This window comes from Pinus tabuliformis, chromosome 7 (genome assembly GCF_031772625.1).
Source record: "Pinus tabuliformis cultivar Carrire ecotype Pingquan chromosome 7, CPIR1, whole genome shotgun sequence".
NCBI classification, from domain to species: Eukaryota; Viridiplantae; Streptophyta; class Pinopsida; order Pinales; family Pinaceae; genus Pinus; species Pinus tabuliformis.
In genome coordinates this window covers 606,982,260-606,998,889 of record NC_142293.1, presented here as the reverse complement: position 1 = coordinate 606,998,889, position 16,630 = coordinate 606,982,260, and positions in this window count along the sequence as shown.

Below are 16,630 nucleotides of genomic sequence, written 5' to 3'. Positions count from 1 at the left end.
TAACATAATTTTCAATTGAATCATTATTTTCTTCTTTCGATTTTCTTTTAGTGCTTTTGCTCTGCAAAGCTGTGTGTTCAACCTTTACTAGCTAGATTCATATGTGCAGGTTTTCTAACACATTTACATGGTATCAGAGCCCACAGGTTGCTAGATAAAAGGCGCATCAGTACTTTATTTTGCAAGTATTACAGCTTGGAGATCGAAGATTGACAGAAAAATGGAGTTTCCCAAAGCATCGATCCTAACACCGTACAACTATCATGAATGGAAGGATCAAATGGCTCGATACCTTCGTCATAAAGGGTTGTACAGGATTACCATGGCTACAGAAGTGGAACCCACTTCAGCCATAGAGAAATCCAAGTACCTCAACCGTATGGATGAGGCCCACGGATCCATATGCATGTTCATCTCTCCAGAGTTGCAGTTTCATCTATCTGCCTGCAATACTCCCAATGAGATTTGGAAAAAGGTTGAAGAGCTCTACGGAAAACAGGATGAGATGAAAGGACATCTGCTCGAAGTGGAACTGCTATCATTGGATCCACGGAACTATGACAGAATTCAAGACTTCTTCACCAAATATAATGATCTATTGTTGCAACTCAAGGGTTGTGGAATTGACAAATCCAAGGAGGAGAGTCGCCAAGTTCTCTCTATTATGTCAAAGCTTGGACCAGAATACTCCGTCTTTGTGTCTACATTTCATTCAGTAAGGCTCGCAACAGGTAAATCCTACACTATGCCTTCTCTCAAAGAATTTATGGAGTCCCTTATTTTTGAGCAAGATAAACTCATTGGCATGGGGAAAATCAAACCTCCAAAAGCACATGCACTTGCTGTGCATGATGGCAGCCACAATAAAAATCACAGATCTGATTCAAATCAGAAAAATCAGCAGCAAAAAGACAAAGGAAAAGCACATTCCCATCCAAAGAAGGAAGGGTACACCAAGCCCTTCAATGACTCCTCCGGCTCGAGAAATGAGAAAGGGAAGAAAGGAAACAGATGCACCTACTGTCAAAGAGGATTCCATCCAGAATCCTCTTGCATGAAGAAAAAAATTGACCAAATGGCAGAAATCCTTCAGAAGCACAACCTTGGGGACCACATCCCTCAGGGCACCAAGAAGAAAACTGAGGATCCGCCACACGGGAAAGGTAACAATTTTCATGCTTTAGTTGCAATTAATTCTTCTCCTGATGCATGGATTATAGATTCTGGTGCATCACATCATATGGCTGCTGCAAAGGAAGTATATTCCTCTTTGGATGCATGCAAAGGACCTCCCATCCTCATGGGAGATGACTCACCTATTGAGGTCACCGGAAAAGGTAGAGTGGAACTTTTACACGGAAGCTTTGAAGATGTGCTTCATGTTCCAAAACTTTCGGTAAACTTGCTTTCAGTTTATCAGATCACTCATTCCGGCACCGGAAAGAGAGTGGAATTCACTCCAGATGCAATGAACATATATGATCTACATAACAATGCCAAAATTGCAACTGGTGAGGTAAACAATGGAGCCAGACTGTATACATTTTCTGAATTTATTGAATCTGAATCCTCCTTATTGCTTACACATGCTGATGATAGTAGTAGGCTTTGGCACGAGAGGTTTGGTCACTTAAATTACAGGTATATGCAGCAGCTAAGCAAGAATGAGATTGAAGGCTTGCCAAATATCAGTTTCTCCAAAGGAGTTTGTGAAGGGTGTGTTCTTGGCAAACATCCCAGAGAAAAGTTTGACACCGGCAAGACTCACAGAGCATCCTCTCCTCTAGATCTGATCCATAGTGATCTCATGGGGCCTTTTCCTCATCCTTCCATCAACAAAGCAAGGTATGTGCTTACGTTTATTGATGATTTCTCACGGTATACTTGGGTGTATCTTCTCAGGAACAAATCTGAAGTTTTTGAGCACTTTGAAGATTTCAAAGCACTAGTTGAGACACAGTCAGAGAGAAAGATCAAAGCCCTCCGTACAGACAATGGGGGGGAATATGTTAACACAGCACTTCAGAACCTTTGCCTTCAGTCCGGCATACAGTTGCAGTATACAGTTCCATACACTCCGCAGCAGAACGGAGTTGCTGAGAGAAAGAATCGATCTCTCAAAGAGATGGCTTCCTGCATGTTGCATGCCAAGTCACTGCCTCATAAGCTTTGGGCCGAAGCACTTAATTGTGCTAACTACATCCAGAACAGATCTCCTCATAGGTCTGTCAAGGACCAGACCCCTTTGAGGCTTGGAGCGGCACTAAACCAGAGGTCACTCACCTCCGTGTTTTCGGCTCTCGAGCATGGGCCCGGATTCCCTCTGAAAAGAGGAAAGCTCTTGATCCACAGAGCATTGAGTGCATATTTGTTGGATACCCTGATGGTGTGAAGGGATATCGACTCCTGATTCCCTCTACGGACAAGCTCATCATTGAGCGAAGTGTCAAATTTGAGGAAAGTCTCTCGCATGCACCTCAAGCGCCGTATGCAGACACTTTTTATCTACCTCATGTCCGAGATGATGACTCAGTGCATTCAGATGCCGATACAGATCATGCAGATGCCGAGGAAGAGCATGCAGATGCAAAGACAGAGTCTTCAGATACAAATCTAGTGCATGCAAATGATGATCCACATCCAAGCCCAGATCGGGCTTCCAGCAGTGAATCATATTCCCCTATCATAAATCAGAGAACAAGGAGCTTACGTGAGATATATGCACAAGACCAACCAGCTGCTAGAAATGGTCTTGTGGGGGATAATTATGATCTAGAGAGGACTAGCTCAGAGTTTATTGAGCCTCCTCTTGTCCTCACTGCCACTGAACCATCGCCCTCCTGGCATTGTCATTTGGTTCAGTCTTCTGATCCACAGTCTTATGCTGAGGCTGCTGGGCATCCATCTTGGGAGTCCACCATGGAGGAGGAGTATAACTCCCTCCTCGAGAACCAGACTTGGGATCTGGTCCCCCTTCCTTCAGGAAGGAAACTTGTCCGATGCAAATGGGTCTACAGGACCAAGAGTGCTGTAGATGGGCAAATCACCAGACGGAAAGCAAGGCTAGTAGCCAAAGGCTTCCAACAAGTGCATGGCATTGATTATGACGAGACCTTTGCTCCAGTAGCAAAGATGGATTCCATACGCCTTACACTTGCCATTGCGGCTGCCCAGCGGTGGGAAGTACATCAGATGGATGTGAAGAATGCCTTTCTTCACGGAGACCTATCTGAGGAGATCTACATGGAGCAGCCACATGGTTTCATTCAGGATTCATCTTTGGTCTGCAGACTGAAGAAATCTCTCTACGGCCTTAAGCAAGCCCCGAGAGCTTGGTACGCGAAGATGGATTCTTTTCTCTTATCACAAAACTTTGAAAGATGTAAGTCTGATCCGAATGTTTACATGCTTAGGACACATGATTCTCTTCTTATCTTAGTTTTGTATGTAGATGATCTCCTAATCACTGGCAGCTCGGCTTCAGCCATTGCTACAGTCAAGAGGGCCTTGCATGATAGGTTCTTGATGACGGACATGGGTCCATTACACTTCTTTCTTGGTCTTGAGATCAGCCAGAATGCCACAGGCATCAAACTCTCTCAGGCTAAGTATGCACGGGATCTCCTCGAGAGATTTCGCATGACTGACTGCAAGCCAGCACCGACTCCTTTTCTGTCTGGGGTCCGCCTTGAGGATGGAGGCGACACTCCATTAGTTGACAGCACTCTCTACCGACAGCTAGTGGGGAGCTTATTGTACCTCACCCACTCCAGACCAGATCTCTCATATGCAGTAGGGGCAGTTTCCAGATACATGCAGGAGCCGCATGAGCTACACTGGAATGCTGCCAAGCGCATCCTCCGATATGTGCAGGGCACCATCACCTTCGGGATTCACTATGCAGCAGACATTGCATTGAATCTCCTTGGCTTCACAGATTCTGATTGGGCGGGAGACAACATTGATCGCAAGTCCACCTCCGGATATTCACTTAGTCTAGGATCTGGCCCTATCTGTTGGTCGAGCAAGAAGCAGGCTGCTATTGCTCTCTCTTCAGCTGAGGCTGAGTACCGAGGAGTAGTCAACATCACCATTCAGGCTCTGTGGCTACAACACTTCCTCACTGAGTTGGGCGTCCAGTTCCACCAGCCCATTGTCATCTGGTGTGACAACCAGAGCACTCTCAAATTTTGCAGGGATCCAGTACAGCGTAGCGGATGAAGCACATAGAGATCCATATGCACTACATCAGAGACTTAGTACATGATCGGGTCATTGATTTGCAGTTCTGTCCTTCAGCAGAACAGACTGCAGACATCTTCACCAAGACATTCACTGAGCAAAAGTTTCGCTCTTTGCGTGATCGTCTTGGAGTGAAGGACACGATTGCTTAGCAACTGTATTTTTCTTCCTCTTTTCTTTTGATTACATTGTATTTTGAGGGGGGTTTTTCCCACGAGGTTTTCCCTCTTTCCTCAATTTTAGTACAAGTTGCACTGTATTTTGGGTGACCTTTGGCCTTAGTTGCCAGGGCCCATTTTCTATTTTTCCCATAGTGGTGTTCAGGGGGGGTGTTGGAACTACTACACACCTACATGCAGACTCTTAGTTAGAGCATGTGACTGCATGCAAGATTCCTTTTGCATGTTGGAACTACTACACATCTACATGCGGATTTTAGTTAGAGCATGGGATTGCATGCAAAATTCCTTTTGCATGATTTACTCCTTGATTTACTCCTTCTTTAACTCCGCAACTGACTAGTTATCTCCGGAACTTGTTGTAGGTGTTGAGTCTTCTCATTGATCACCACTATAGTCATTACCTTGGGATCTTCACCCGGTAATGCTATATATCATGAGCATTGTAACATAATTTTCAATTGAATCATTATTTTCTTCTTTCGATTTTCTTTTAGTGCTTTTGCTCTGCAAAGCTGTGTGTTCAACCTTTACTAGCTAGATTCATCTGTGCAGGTTTTCTAAAATTTACACTCTAGACAAAATATAATAATTGTTTCACATAAGTAAAATAAAACATTTAATCCCATATTTGAGAGTATAGTAGTCTCTCTTAAATATAATAATTTTTCACATAGGTAAAACAAAATAATGGATCTTTTCTGGAAGATCCATTGTTTTATTTTACCTATTTGGAAAAATTATTATACTTGATAAAAGGATACAATGTTTTATTTTATCTATGTGAAAAAGTATTGGCTTTAAAAAATAAAGCCTATTGTACTTTCGATCATAAGATCTAATGAAAAAATTATTATATTTTGTTAAAAGAAATGTTTTATTTTATCTATACTTGAGAGACTATACTCTCTATCGTAGGATCCGACGTTTTGTTTAACAGAAAAACCAGAGACATAAATCTGTGTTTTATTTTAACTATGTGAAAAATTATTATATTTGAGAAAGTGTAATATGCCCTTGCATGCGTTCGTCCAATGAAATATAACGGAAGTGTAACAACCAACTGAATACAATCCACCTACCTAGCTGAGCTTACACGCTCCCAACCAATAGAATATTAGCAAAACGAGAGATTAGGGTAACTGCATCTTGAAACGGTTTTTTTTAAGAGACGACGGATTAGGTTTCACTCTTTATTTTTGATGTTTTATATAGTTATTTTTGACGTTGCATATAGTTATATGTTCTGGATTCTAATTGAAGTTAATTGTTATATGGTCTGGATTCCAATTGAGAGAAGTTAATTGTTGGCCTCTATTCGTATTTCCGTCTACGTATTACTTCGTATTTACCAGATTTGTGTTTGTAGAGGTGGGCAGATTTCGACCAAACCATCATGGATTCATTCGCAACATATTTTTTAGGAGCGGGTGGCAGCAGAGTTGTGGTGCTCTCTATGTCCAAACCATCATGGATTCATTCGCAACATATTTTTTAGGAGCGGGTGGTAGCAGAGTTGTGGTGCTCTGCATGTCCATGACTCTCACCAGCTAAGCTCACCCCACTTCCATGCCCGATTTGATAGAGAAGAGGTCGAACCTCAAGATGAATGTAGGAAGAGAAAAGAGAAAATGTCTTAAGAGTATGACCACTACCCAGAAATCAAACATCTAAACTAAAATCGATTCAAAGAAGGAACAACCTAAAATCTTAAAATAAAACTTTTTGCTTAAATTATATTTGATCAGAACTATTAAACCGTTTCTGCTTTAGTAATTCACCTTCATTTTCCTGATTCCTTAATTCGACGAGAATGATTGAGCTCGATAACGGGAAAACTAAGTGTAAGAGGCAAAATATGTTTTGTGAAGCCCAGATTCTAAGTATATCGATATTTAAAGCAACAACACCGCAATCAAGCATGTATTGAGAAGTAACAACACCAAAAAGTTCCAAGTAAATCGATATTTAAAGCAGCAACACCACAATCAAGCAGGTATTGAGAAATAACTATAAGGTACCTTAAAGCTGCTTGGTCCATAGTGGTGCTCAATCCGTGGTTTGTCCATTCTATATGAGCAGTAAAGACGCTGAAATAATTCAGAAAAACCAAAAATCCAGAAATAATTGGTAAAGTCGTAATACTAAAATGAAAGAGATTAAAGATTTAATAAATCAAATGAAAACAAGATCTGCCTCACCTCATCCATCCATAGAGAAGTGACATGGAGATTGCAGTCGCCGCTTTCATTCAGCTATAGAATTTCTTGGAATTTTCCCTTTTCTTTTGGAAGCTGAAGATGAGAAAAACAAAAAATGCATAATCAATAAATTGCCATTACTAAAACTAAAGAGATTAGAGATTTAATAAATGAAATGAAGATGAGAAAAACAAAAAATGCAGAAATAATCAATAAATTGCCATTACTAAAACTAAAGAGATTAGAGATTTAATAAATCAAATGAAAACAAGCTCTGCCTCACCTCATCCATCGAGAAGAAGTATGGAGATTGCGTTGACCAATTTGGTTGTACAGGAATACCTCTGCTTGAGGATTTTTTCATTCTCTGCTTCATTTTTTGTGGCTCTCAAACATAATTTCACACAAAAGGAAGGAAATCCGCATCTTCATACAACAATGATCCAATGCATCTGGAGAAAAGAGGACATTCTATGAAAAAAAAATATTATAAAAAAAATATTATATTTTAATTATCAATATTCACAATATTTAAAAAAAATTATTTATGATTATAAATTTATTGTAAAGAAAATATCAAAAAATGATTAATAAAATTTGTATTTATAAAATAATTAATAATTTTTTTATAATTTAAATATCATTAGTCAAAATATGTTATTTTTTTTATAATTTAGTTATAATTATTTAAAATATAAAAAAAATAACATAAAACCAAAGGTATTTATGAATCTTACTAGTTGTACTTATAAGATATTCAAATTTTAAATTTAAGGCTAAAAATTATTGGTATAATCTTTATTTTATTTGAAATTTAAATTTTAACTATTTTTTATTATAACTTTCTACAAGTTTAAATAATTTAAAAGTGAAATATTATTTCAGAGGTATAATTTTTTAAAATTAAATTGATATCAAATTACACAATATTAAAATAATTTTTCTAATATAACATTAAAATCTTTTTTCTATGGTTCTAGATTGTAAACTATTAAATAAAATTTTAAGTGAAATAGAAAAACCATAAGCTAATTGAATCCATCAATTGTACATGAAAATATCAATAGTGCTTAGTCTCATGGCTCAAGCGCTTTGGCAAAGGCTTAGTTATAATGGGTGGGAGGTCTAGTGATCGACCTCACTACTCCTTCTCTGGCGCACACTACTGAACAAAAAAATTTCCCACGGGGTTTTGGATTGACGCTGAATGGGTGCACTGTTAAGGCACTCCTTGTGATAGGTCACTAGTTCAAATCCCCTGTGGGTGCTTACCTACCAAAAAAAAATATCAATAGTGTCTCACTAGAAATACTAGACTTGGTTTGTTATAGAACGGTTACTCAATGCTAACGAGTTCTTCCATCCCCAATAGGATGCAATTTAAGGAAAATTTAGTCAAGTAGATATATTTTCAGTTTCATTTTAAAATTTTAATTGTTATTGTACTCGAATATATTCTCAATTTTATTTAAAAAGTTTAGTAGAAATAATCAATTAAAGAATTATTTAGTATTTATATCCTTATTATAGTCATAATTGGATATAAATAAGGAAGAAAATTGTTAAAAGATTATTCTATATGACTTCTCTCAACCTTCTGGAGTAAAAATCAAATTCATTACTTCTTGTGTTTCTTCCTTAACTCAAGAGGTACAAGAGATCTTAAGAGTCTCACTTAGTAATGATCAACATCCTCATATAGTTAGTTTGGTTTATAGGCTATAGGAGTCATCAAGTCTAGAAATTGTCCAAACACCTTAACCTAGAAAGTTACATAGCATCAATGAAATCCACATTTAATAAGATAATCAAATATTCCAACACCATGTTGTTTTCTCCAATAAAAATGAGGACAAGGTTAATAAATATATGCCATCTAACAAAATCATACATTTAATCTAGTTAATTGGGTTACAATGTGTCTAACCCATATTTCCCATGGGAGCATAGACTTTATGAACTTCACGCTTCCTTTTAGGATAAAATCAAGCAAATGGGAATAACAAATTCTAATCTCTAGAGGTAAAAAAAGGTAGTAAGTTGCCAAAAAAAATATAATGATCTACGTCCAAAAATTCTATTGTTTGTTACTCATACTCCCCAAATAGGAACCTCATTTTACAAGCTTCTTCATCATTCATGGAACAAAATAATCCCTTGTAACATTCTTAATTTAATGGGGGAAGAGACAAGGATTAAGGATATGGGAGAACAAATGAGGAGGCACTCACTAATAGTGCATCTTATTGTATGATCAAGTTTAGTACTCCATAATATTGTCTTCCATTTCAAGAGAAAATAGAGGAGGACATTTTGTCTCTTAAACCTCTTTGATTTAAGAGCAATTATCATCGCATGTATAATTGTTCCTACCCTGGAAAAAAAATACCATTATGCTAATCAGAAGCACATGGTGGAAGTATCATTATATCGCCTTCATTTCCCATGAATATCTCCCTATTTCTCCACAAAATGGAAAAGGATCTTGTGAAGGAGTTCTAGACCATGTCAAGATCTAGCTTCTTAGCAGTTTTCTAAGACATCTTTTCTCTACAAGGATACATCCCATAGATGTAAATATGAAGAACACACATTTTCCCTATTTGAAGCAATAATGAACACATACATGATGTTAGGTGTAAATATTTCCCATGTAGTTGGATTTGAAACTTATAAAGTTGATGACTTGAAGATTTTAATATGGAAATATATTGTAAAATTTCAATATAATATGGGAAAGATAAAAACAAATCATGAGTTTAATTCAACGCTCATGAAATAAACAAATTATATAATTTGGTAAATTAAAAAGGAATATTTCTTCTATAAATTTACCTTCGTATTAGAAAAAGATGGCAAACAGGTTGGTGGTAAGAAATATGAAGTACAAGACCATGAGAAACAACATATCAACTAACTCCATGGTTGTTGTAGTCTCACTAGTGCACATCAAATACATTTTTGTTTAAATATATGCATGTATATTTTTCTACCACATGGGGAAAATAAATAATGGAAAAATTTAAACAAAATGTTAAATATTTAGTATGCCTAGTCACAAATATCATTATGTCACAAATGCACTAAAATTCCTTATGAGTAGTCCACCACTATGCCCTGTTTTCATAAATAAAAATAAGGTTATACTAGTATATTTTAAACAACATCGAAAATAAAATTTTCATAAGATTATACCTGGACATTGCATGCATTTTGACATGGATGTATAACTCAATAAAGAGGTATAAATGAAGTGGCAATAACTATGACAAATGAAATGGTGATCACATCCAATTATGGAAGGACATAATCCCAATTGTCAACTTAGAAGGAACCAACGCCAACATGGAAACTCTCTTAACTAGTTGAAGGCCAGTGGCACTGAGAAGATTGTTGATATATTCCTCTGGAACAGAGATGGGGTCTCAACTGGCTGGCTGCACCTGGACATCCTGCCAAATCTCGAACCCGATCAGCCAATTTTGTTCAATATTTTGAAAGGATATGCTCAAGTCGCCACTGCCAAGTTGGATCGACAAATTTGGACAGGATGCAAGAGCAATATGTACTTAGCCAAAGATGGGTATACTATGCTGTTAAAAGATTCCACACATTTTTCGCCAAGCTGACTTTGGAAGAACATATGGAACTCGTCCACAGAAAAGTATTGACTGCAGAAAACTTAAAGAAAAGGAACATTTATGGGCCTTCACATCGTGACTTATGTGAACAAGCAGAAGAGCACATTCCACATCTTTTTAGAAAATTCTTTTATGCTTTAGAAGTCTGGAAACATTCTTTGTATGCACTGGTATGCTTGATATGCACTAGGATGCATAAATTAAGATTGAACACCAAATCCTCCGATCAGAATATAAGACATTCTAATCGTTTCGAAACAATCATAGCATTATTTAGTATGTTTACTTGCTTTTTCTCCTCGAAAGGTTCACGAAAATAAATTTTTGAATTTGGTTAACAGCTCTTCCAATGAGTTACATTTACAAAATTTCCATTCTTTATTGATTTGTATACTTGCTATTGCTATTCAAGATATACGCGGAGGTTTTCCATAATCATAAAATTTCCAAAACAGATAAAGTGTTTATGAGTTGCATAGGGTTTTAAATTTTAATCTTTATCTAAATGGTATCTATAAGTTTTAAGCATAACTCGTTTCATTCTTTTCTTTAAAGACCTTACCTAAGATCAGGACCACGAGGGATCAAAATAAGGGGCATAGACCTGAGCTTACTGATGCTAAAGCGCATTTCAGGACCTGCCAGCCGGGAAAGTGAAGGTAATCTCTATTTGATTAAGAAACTTTACAAACCAATTTTAAAAATTTTAATTTTAATTTTATTTTTAAATTGGAGATTATTATTCATAAGTTATAAGTCAATTTTTTAAATAATAACTCTATATATATAGATATATATATTATTTTTATAATAAAATTAAAAAATATATTTCAAGAAATCATAACAACAAACCAACAAAAAGACAGGAAAAAGGGGAGCGTTGTCTACGAACAGAACGTATATCCGGTTTTTCCGGCGTTTTAACTTTATGTGGCTTTCTTTTTCGACCTTTTCCTCTTTTAATAACGTTCAAGTTTTATATAAATATACGAATAATTATTCAAAATATTTTATCAATCTTTTTATAATTTAATTATAATTATTTAAAATATTAAAAAAATAAAATAAAATAAAAATAATTCGTTTATTATTTATATTTATAAAAATAAGGATCAGGATCGAGATGTAAAGGTGATAGGCATCTAATAGGGATTTGTCTGCACCTAGTATTTTTTTACATTTGTTAAAAATTATTGTTATAATTTTTATTTTATTTGAAATTTAAATTTTAACCATTTTTTTTATTATGATTTTTTATATTTTTTAAATAATTTAAAGGTAAGTATTTTTTAGGGGTATAATTCTTTTAAATTAAATTGATATTAAATTACACAGTATTAATTTCTTTTTTCCATAGTAACATTAATTTTTTTTTGCCATGGACAGTTAAATTGTAAATCACAACAAATAAAATTTCTAGGTGAAATAGAGAAATCATAAATTAATTGAATCTATCAATTAAACATGAAAATAACAATAGTGCTTGGAATTGATATATTGATTAGAGGTATAGATTTAGTTTTTATAGAAAGGTTACTCACTGTTAGCCCATTCTTCCACCCCCAGCATGGTCCAATTTAAGGAAAAATTAACCAAATTAATCTATTTTTGTTTTCATTTTAATCTTTTAATTGTTATTTTACTAAAATTATATTTTTATTTTTATTCAATTTTTAATTCATTTTTTAAAAAACTTAATAAAAATAATCAATTAAATAATTATTTAGTATTTATATCATTATTAAAATTATAATTTAATAGAAAAAGGAAACAAATTGTTCAAAACATTATTATATATTTCTTATATTTGTTCCGTCAACCGTGTGGAATAAACATCAACTTCCCTCCCCCACTACTCACTGCCTCTCTTCCTTTCCCTCCCTCTTCCTTCCCTCCTCCTGCCCCCCTCTCTCTATCCTTATCTCCCTCTCCTCTCTCACCCTCCCTCCAACCCTCCCTCCGTCTCTCTCCTCTCCCCCTTGCCTCCCTCTCTTCGTCTCTCTCCCCCTCCCTCTCTGCATAATCCCCACCATTCGCTCCCTCTGTTCCTCTCTGTCCCTCCTCCTTCACCACTTCCCCACCTCTCTCTCCCTCTCCCCTGACCCACCCTGCCTCCCTCCTCTCTCCTTCTCCTCCTCATTAATCACTCCCTCTCTTCCTCTCCCTCCCTCGTCCTCCCCCCTCCTCTCCTACTGTCTAAATCCTTCTCTCACTCTCCTCTCACCCCTGCCTCCCTCCCTCCACCTATCTCCTCCTCCCTCTCTTCATCCCCCCAACACTAACGCCCACTCTTCCTCTTTTTACCTCCTCCATCCCCACCACCACCACCCCTCTCTCTCCCTATCCCCCCACCTACCGCCTACCCCCTATGCCTCCCTCTTCTCTCCTTCTCCCTCCCTCCCTCCATCTCCCCCTCTCTTCCCCTCCCTTCATCCCTCCCTCCATCTCTCTCCTCCTCTCTCTCTCCCATCCTCCATCTCTCTCCTCCTCTCTCTCTCCCTTCCTACATCTCTCTCCTCTCTCGTACTCTCTCCCTCCCTTCTTGTTGCCCTCCACCCCCCTTCGTCTCTTCCTCTCTATCCCTCCTCCTTCGTCGCCGCCACCCCCCTCACTCTCCCTCTCACTCCACCCCCTTGGCCTCCCTCCTCTCTCTCTCCTCTCTCCCTTGCCTCCCTCTCTGCATACCCCCCACCACGCGCTCCCTCTCTTCCTCTCTGTCCCTCCTCCTTCACCGCCTCTCCCCCCTCTCTCCCCCACTCCCTCTCTCCATACCCCCCACCACTCGCTCCCTCTGTTCCTCTCTGTCCCTCCTCCCTCACCGCTTCCCTCCCTGTCTCTCTCTCCCCTCACCCACTTGACCCCCCTCCTCTCTCCTTCTCCCTCCCCATTACTCGCTCCCTCTCTACCTCTCCCTCCCTTGTCCTCACCCCTCCTCTCCTTTGAACCCCTACCTCTTACACTCCTCTGCCCCCCTGCCTCCCTCCCTCCATCTCTCTCCTCCTCCCTCTCTTCATCCCCCCAACACTAACTCCCTCTCTTCTTCTCTGTCCCTCCTCCTTCCCCACCTCTACCACCCCTCTCTCTCCCATCCCCCCACCTACCGCCTATCTGCTCTGCCTCCCTCTTCTCTCCTTCTCCCTCCCTCCCTCCATCTCTCCCTCTCTCCCTCCCTCCATCTCTCCCTCTCTTCCGCTCGCTTCATCCCTCCCTCCATCTCTCTCCTCCTCTCTCTCTCCCATCCTCCATCTCCCTCCTCCTCCCTCTCTTCCTCCCTACATCCCTCTCCCCTCTCGTGCTCTCTCCCTCCCTTCTAGTCGCTCTCCAACCCCTTCCGTCTCTTCCTCACTATCCCTCCTCCTTCACCGCCGCCCATCTCTCCCTCCCGACATCTCTCTCTCCTCTCATACTCTCTCCCTCCCTTCTTGTCGCTCTCCACCCCCCTCTATCCCTCCTCCTTTGCCACCGCCCATCTCTCTCCCTCTCCCTCTACCTGCCTAGCCTCCCTCCTCTCTCTCTCCTCCCTCCCCTTGCCTCCCTCCCCCTCCCTCTCTGCATACCCCTCACCACGTGCTACCTCTCTTCCTCTCTGTCCCTCTCCCCCCACCACCCGATCTCCCTCCTCTATCCTTCTCCTCCCCCATTACTCACTCCCTATCTTCCTCTCCCTCCCTCTTCCTCCCACCTCCTTTTCCCCTCTTTATATCCTTCTCTCACTCTCCTCTCTTCCCCTGCCTACCTCCCTCCATCTCTCTCCACCTCCCTCTCTTCATCCCCCCAACACTCACTCCCTCTCTTCCTCTTTGTCCCTCCTCGTTCCCCACCTCCACCACCCCTCTCTTCCTCTTTGTCCCTCCTTGTTCCCCACCTCCACCACCCCTCTCTGTCCCTATGCCCCCACCTTCCCCCTACCCCCTCGGCCTCCCTCCTCTCTCCACCTCCCTCCCTCCTTCTGCGCCTCCCTCCATCCCTCCCTCCATCCCTCCCTCCATCTCTCTCCTCCTCTCTCTCTCCCTCCCCCCATCTCTCTCCTCCTCTCTCTCTATCCCTCCCTACGTCTCTCTCCTCTCTCGCCCTCTCTCTGTACCTTCATTTCCACTCCTCCCCTCCTCCCCCGCTCCTCCGCCTCCCCCACTACTAGCTCCCTCTTCCTCCTTCCCCCTCCCCCTTCCTCTCCCACTCTGTATATCCTTCTTTCCCTCTCCTCTATCCCCCTTCCTCCCTCCTTTGTCTCTCTCATCTCTCCCCTTTCCCCCTCTCTCTGTCTCTCTCCTCCCTCCCTCTCTCCATCCCCCCCACGACTCACTCCCTCTCTTCCTCTTTGTCCCTTCTCCTTCCCCAAACCCTTTGCCTCTATCCCTCAATCTCTCTCCTCCCTCCATCTTCCGCACTCTCTCCGTTGTTGTCCCCTGCCTCCCCCGCTACTCACTCCCTCTCTTCCTGTCCCTCCATCCTCCCCTCTCCTATCTCACTCTCCCTTTCTCTCTCTAATTTTCATGATCAACTGTATACAAACCTAATTTGTCATATCATTTATTAAAATAATAAATAAAAAATAAAAAATAGTAAATAATTATTTCAAGAGTAGTGAGATGTTTTATAGTTTAGTATAAGGGATAAGTGTTTACACTAATATTTAAAAAAAAATACAATTCAATCTCATCTGAAACAACATATAGATAATATATATGAAAATATTAAAATATATATATATATATATATATATAATCCATATTAACAAGAAATTAAATTATTAAAAATTTTATAAATTAAAAAAATTGATATTTTTAAATATTTTTAGATAAGAGAAAAAAATATTATATGTAAATATATATATTTATATATATATATATATATATATATATATATATATATATATATATATATATAATATATATATATATATATAGATATATATATATATATATATGTATGTATATATATATACTCTGATCATAGGATGTCACGATCCCATCGTAATAACTTGAAATTTACAAATTACATCCATAAAAAAAATTTTATGATGGTATAGGTCTTCACCTTACACACCATTACCAACCTTAGGTATTTATTATATGGTGATCTCCCTCTCACTATACCCCACCTACCCCTCTTACACAAACCATAAATTCGTATGTTTTATATGTCAACCTCAACTTTGGGTAATTCATGGTTTTGAACGTTACCTTTGTGACTTGGATATGTTGAGTTCAATGGCACCTACCACTTGCATGTACCCGGCACTGTACAGGTGGGATGAATGCATTAACCCAATCCCACCTACCTGATGCCAGGTGGCGTAGGCCATGTGATCATTCGGGTTTTGTGCCATGATCTCCCGCTTGTTTGAACGGTGGGGATGCATTGACCGCATCGGAGGGCTCCAAATGATCGAAGGGTTTGGCGGTCAATTGATATACCGCCGAGAAACGCGTTATGGATTCATTTGCAACACTTGGGAGTTCATACTTGCTCCCAGCTCGGCGGCAGACCTCTGCAACACCTCAGGGTTTCAATTCAACCTCACAGGTATATGTATTCGCATAATCTTTTTCTTGTCTCAGATTTATTACCTGTAGCATGGTTATGTGTTCATACAATTTTCCTATCTCGTTGATAGTTCTTGGCATTCGTCTGACTGGTGTTCTATGGTGATGCGCAGGGGTTCACTTCTGTGGCTTCCACCACTGCGGAAGCTTTGTGGCCAACTTCAACGCTTCACGGGTATGTTGTCTCCGGACCCCACTTGGTTTATTTTGTGACAGAGAGGGTTTATGCCATATGGGGTTAATCCCCTTTCTCCGGACCGGGATAGGGTCTTATGGCATTTCTCTGCCTGCGTCTCAGGTTTGGTTTCTTTGTATGAACCCCAGCTTCGATCTGCAGCCGGCCTCTCTATGCCAGGGTTTGCACTTTGAAGACTGCCATGGGTTTGAACAGGGTTCTTCCGGCTTGTAAGCCGTTCACTGTGTGCATCTGCTTGCTGTTATGGTCCTCGGACCTGGGCTACTTCTTTTGACTTGTATAAATGAACAAACACTTTCTGTTATTTGAGGTTTATATGAATGTTTCGCTACAGGTTTGAACAGACAGTCACGGTGCTGTCTGCAATTTCTATCTTCTGTATTGCTTGGATTGGAACTGGGCTCTCCGGACCCAAGTTGCTTAAGTTTTTCGATGTAAATATAAATCATTTTGGTTACAGTCTTATTAGAAATTTTCACGTTTCTGTATAGGATTTTATTCCTCTCTGGACCATAGTCCTCATATGTTCACTGTCGTAGCATTGTTAAATATACCGCTTGCTCTTGGCTCCATCGTTCGCATTATCTATTAGTATGCTACTTGTCTTTAACTCTGCCGTTGCATG